The sequence below is a fragment of the Thermobia domestica genome, chromosome 1, assembly GCF_964235325.1.
Source record: "Thermobia domestica chromosome 1, izTheDome1.hap1.1, whole genome shotgun sequence".
NCBI lineage: Eukaryota > Metazoa > Arthropoda > Insecta > Zygentoma > Lepismatidae > Thermobia > Thermobia domestica.
The window spans coordinates 201390792-201396872 of NC_137454.1; positions in this window are offsets into that span (position 1 = coordinate 201390792).

Here is a 6081-nt window from a genome sequence, read left to right on the forward strand (position 1 = left end):
GACCTCTAAAGTAGCACACATCATATTTTGTACGTACAGTATTTTCAATTTTACACATATTATAAACGTCAAAAGTAATAAGCAAATTCTTAGTATTGACAAACGACAAAATAAGAAATTTTATGAAAACATCGGTCCATTTTTGGATTTCAGACTACACCGCTCTTTTAGCTTTACTTGATTTTTCAACTTGCCTGTGTTTCGGATTGGTAGTGTCAATATAATTAGCTGATGAAGTAGTAATACTAATACACAAACAGTGTGGGCTTTAGCAGGTCGGCCGGGTAGGCACGGGACTACTCAAAAATTTTGAAAAATATATAAACACTAAAAGATACAATAAAGGGTAAATATATTTTCCACTATAATAAAGGCAGATAATTATTTAACAAATAGCATCAACCACTACTGTAAAAGTAATTTCCTATTGTCATTAATCAATCAAATGTGCATATGTAGCCATAAACGAGGGATCGGCCTACCCACAATTATTTTTGCTTTATGTCTTTTATAGCACAGTTATCAAGAATTGTTGGACTAAGTATGAACATGAATTTCCTATTTACTGAGGTCTGAGTATTTGCATTAGTAGTGCTTACTTTACCATACATACAGGGGTGGACTGGCCATAATCAAGTACCGGCCCGATGGCCGCTGCGCCCTCCTCACATCAGTGCCTTTGCGCCCTTCTCAGGAGGGGCTAAGACCCGTTTTAGCCTCGGGAAGGCGCACAGTTTCCTCTCTGAACACATTTTCTTTTTTAAAAACAAAGCTATATAATTATTTTATAAATTCGCTAGCCTTTGGCCAGCTAGGGCTCCACCCCAGACCCCGGTATTTGCTCGGCTTGCGGCCTCGCTCTTTCTGTTTTCGGCGTGGGAATGCTATTAATGATATTAGATTTACCCCTAAATATATAGATTTGACTCTAATATCGGTCATTTTGGACGATTTTTACATATCACCCTTACCAACCACCCTTACAGATCATTTTTACGTCTCTTCTCCCACTCCCACCGTTAGAGGCGCTAGTGGCGTTACATAAAAACAAGACTCCGTTCAAGACTTACAGATGAACATCTGGAATCATCGTTCTTTATGAACTCAGAAAGAGACATTCTGACCAAAATAGGCAACAATATTATTATTGACAAAATGTGTGAAAAAAGCAAGGAGATGCGAAGGCTCATTCAAGCATGAAGCAGTGACTTTACTTTCATTTTCCAGTTTTGTTTTTGAATTTCTTTTTTCGCTAGGTAGGTATATAATTCTAAATTTACTTTTGTTAATTTGTAGTAAATGTTTCATGTATACTTTTTATTAACGGTTTTAAAAATAGATGAAAAATAAGTTAATGTTATGATGAACATAGCTTTAAAAGGACAGAAGTATGAAAAATAGCATAAGCCCCAAACTTAACTCAAATCTTCAGTTATAATAAGGCTGTTAACAAATGTAGCCGAAGAATTTAAACAACTGGTGTGATTTTTGTAGTCTCAGTTAAAGTGTGCAGATTTATATAGGCGTAATATACGAGGCGTGTTTTTAAGTAAGGCCGTTTGAACATAAGTACACAATGAAAGGTTATTTCAAAAAAGTTAATGTATTTTCTGAAAGTACATACTTTACTCTATTTTTTCGACATAGTTGCCAAGTTTGTTCAAACACTTATCATACCTCTCAACCAATTTCAAAATACCCTCTTCATAAAAACTTGCCACCTGCTCCGATAACCAAGAGTTCACTGCCGTTTTCACATCATCATCATTGTAACGGTTGCCACTGAGGTGTTGTTTGAGGTGGAGAAACAGATGGTAATCGCTCGGCGCAAGATCAGGACTGTAGGGTGGGTGGTCTAAAACTTCCCAGCCAAAACAGTCCAACAAATCGCGGGTCTGACCTGCAGTGTGAGGTCTTGCATTGTCATGGAGAAGAACAATGCCCTTTGTCAGCATGCCGCGTCGTTTGTTTTCAATCGCTCTGCGTAGTTTTCACAGGATTTGGCAGTATGCTTCTGCATTGATAGTGGTTCCTCGTTGCATGAAGTCGACCAACAAAACACCATGCCTATTCCAAAACACCGACGCCATGATTTTGCGCTGGGACAAAGTCTGTTTGGCCTTCACCTTTACAGGCGAGTGTGTGTGTCTCCATTCCATGATCTGTTGCTTCGATTCGGGCGTGATATGCGAAACCCATGTTTCGTCTCCAGTTACGATTTGACTCAAGAAGCCGTCACCTTCTTCGTGATAACGAGTCAAGAACTTCATGGCACACTCAAATCTTTGGTTTTTGTGGTCCTCTTTAGGAGTTTCGGGACCCAACGGGAGCACAGTTTCCTAAACTTTAGGTGTTCAGAAACAATTTTGTATAGCACAAATCTTGACACGTCAGGGAATTCGTTTGAGAGACCTGTTATTGTGAAGCGCCTGTTCTCACGAACCCTCGCTTCAACTGAAGCCACCAAATTGTCTGTAATCGAAGAAGGGCGACCGGAGCGGTCCTCATCATGGACGTTGTCACGGCCATTTTTGAATTCTCGTACCCACTTATGCACTTTGCTTGCACTCATAACAGTATCACCGTACACTTCGCAAATCTGTCGATGAATTTCTGCAGCAGACAGGTTACTTGCTGACAAAAACCGTATCACTGAGCGAACCTCACACGCGGCAGGCGACTTGATAGTCTTAAACATTGTGAAAGCACAGAACACAACCGTACAGGTCAGTTACAGAGTTGAAACTGAGCACAGTTGTTCCCGAGGCATGCCGGTACACGCACACGCTAGTTGCGGTATGAGCGCGAACTACTAGTGTATACAACAAAACGGACCTTACTTAAAAAAACACGCCTCGTATTTAGTACTCAAAGTCTCTTTGTTTATGAAAATATTGAATTTGTATAATTCTATCGTGATTAACTGCAATAGCTACTTAATCTTTTGTTGTTTTTTTTTTGTACTAATTTTCCGAGGGAAGCCCCCCGGCACTTTCTTTTATTAGGAGGGGGTATTCTATACAAGCGAAAGCCTCAGATGGACGGCGCCCTCCCAGAGTATGTGACCGCGCCCTTTTTACATAGCCAATCCACCCCTGCATACATAGATTACGTTTTATTTACTACCTACCTACAGACCAATATGCACAAATTTTTTAAAAAATTCTGCTTACAATACAAGATAAATTTTAACAACAGAATTTTATGATTTAGCCTGCGCGTTTTATTTTTATTGCGCCTACAAATTCTTTTTCTCTGTAAAAATGTATTTTTATTTTATTTTAGTGTGAACGAGACCTTACAACCCGTTGAGTTCGACACGCTTTTAGATTTTTATAGGATGATCTTAGCGTGTTACATTTATTAGGTCTACTTGTCTCAAAACGTATCATTACTGTTGATTTTCAGAATTTATCTATAATTGAAAATACATAGGCCTACATACATACATACATACACACACACACACACACACACACACACATATATATATATATATATATATATATATATATATATATATATATATATATATATATATATATATATATATATATAGAGAGAGAGAGAGAGAGAGAGAGAGAGAGAGAGAGAGAGACGTGCACTACTTGCGTGATAACCAAACTTTAACTTTCTATATTACTTTACCCGTAAATTATTTTAACTACCTTGATCTTCATAATAACAGAACAAATGTTGCGAGATACATATGGTAAATTGCCTGCTAACAGAATGCCCTGGAGACTGGCTTCTCCAACAAAAATACTCTTCAAAAATGTATAGAGGGCTTACTCTTGCCTTTCTTATTTACACAACATAATTTTACATTTGTGTATTCCACTATATGCTAATATTCGCAGAACCAAAACGAATATGATGATTCTTTACAATGTGAACAGTCTGCTTTACTAAGAGGTAGTTGATTACTTACATTTGTTTCAGCCGTGGCAGTGGCTACAGAAATTAGGCTACTAGTTTGTGAGTGAATATCTGATCCGGGGTGTACACTTGTTAGTGTTGGAGCGCGAAAATAATTAATTGTAGATTTTTCTAACTTACGCGCTATAGTATCATTTAAAGATGACCTGCATTCATTAGCCATACATATTTCGTAAACTACAGTACTATAGATATACCACATTTACTTGATATCTAATTTTCCGCCAAAAGTGCTGCTATCAGCTGAAGGAATTCCACTCCCTTTGGCGTAGACGATTGCAAGCACTGATTATGGCTGCAAGGCTCCCTCGTTTAGCAGCAACTGAAACCTTCTTGGCTCAAAGCATGGGTATGAGCTTTAGTTCACATTTATGCCACAGCTCAAGACAGTTTGGCAGCACTATAACAGTAATTGTCACTCTTTTTTCCTTTAACTACATCTAATCTATGCGAAAAAGCAGATAATTTATAGATTGCGTTTCTTTCAGGACTAGCTTAGGAGAGTAATGCTTCCGGAAGTAGGAACGGAAAACATAATTCTGATTGATTGGCGTTATACATGTCTTGCCACGTTGCATTCAAATGGCAGAATTCAGACAATTATTGTTGTCGGTCCTCGTGGCTTGTGGGCTAACGCTATATGCTAGTAACGAAAGTGTCTTTTGGCGTGAGTTCAAACCCGGCCCGTGGAAAGTTTTTTTTAACATTTTTATAACACTTTTTAAATTAAAATAATACGAAAATAATAAAAAAAGTGATTTACTTACTTTTGTGCGGATAAGTAGTAGTAGGAACGGGTTAGAAGCCCCGCAGGGCTCTTTTCTTCCCCTTGTACTAAATGATACAGATTTTGTGACCAACATAAAACAACTGACTAGGATAGCGCGTAAAACAGCTGGCTAGAGTAGCGCGCGAAAAAAACGTACTTCCGAGAGTAATACTCTCCCGAACGGGTCGGTTTTTTTTCAACATAATGCACTGATAAGTCAACCTATTTTGCCCATCGATGTTCGAGTGCAGTAATGCCGATGGTAATATATATATGAGGAGCGTTTTTTCAAAACTCGATACATCACAAAATATAATTTTTTACAAGAATTCCATTTTTGTTATTATTGTACATAACCTTTTATTACAGAAATGTAATTGTAGGTAATACTAGTTATTATCCTGGGATAAATTCAGACAGCGTGAATCTCCTAGAGAATACAAATATTTGTCATTGAATTGGCCACTTATAAAATACATTTTTTTTTCGAAACTTAATAGAGAACATGGACAGGAAACAAAGTAATGTGACTGAAACTAAATTTGCTGTTAGAATTATTGCTTTTATTGTTGTGATTTTATTTTCATTCCTTCATGATGTATTCTTTATTTAGTATTTATTAGTGTTTTGTTTTATTGAGTTAGTTTTGTGTACAGTGTAATCTACATTGTTACATGAAAAAATAATAGACACAGTATTGTGGAAAATTTCAGAAGTAACACCAAACTGTAAGAATACAAAGTGATTACAGTAGTAAGTAATGAAGCACACATTTGCGTTGTAGTTAGCAGTCTCTGAAAAGATCTTCATAAAATTCTTTTGCTTCTGGAATTAAAAAAAAAAAAAAAAAAAAAAAAAAAGAGCACGAGTTTCTTTACGTCCTCCTTTTTCTCACTGTACACCATGTTCATCATCTGTAGGCATGAGGACCTCAGCATTTCTTTGTAGCATGTTTTAATTTCAGATTTGAAAACAGAAATCTCCACAGGTAGCTCAGTATAAGTGTTCGGCACACTTACAGAAACAGTACATACTTCTGTAGAAAACTTTCTGTACGATATGACACGTTGCATCCCTATATGAAATGGGAACTTCGCTTTCAAAATCTTCTGGGAAGTCTCCTTCAGTGTTTTGATTTGTGATTTCCTGTTGAGAACTTTGACAACTCCATGGGATTGCAGGATTCGGTAGTATTCATTGGATGACAAAATAACTTCCTTTCTTCTGTACTCCTTCTGAACCCTACCAAGCAGACAATCAGGAGCCATGTAGCTGTGTCCTCTGACGGGAAGCAAATGACGTATAGACGTAAATTTTGTTCTTTTTTCCAAAAAGGCAATGAACGTGGTCATTACTACGCTGTTCTGAGTTGA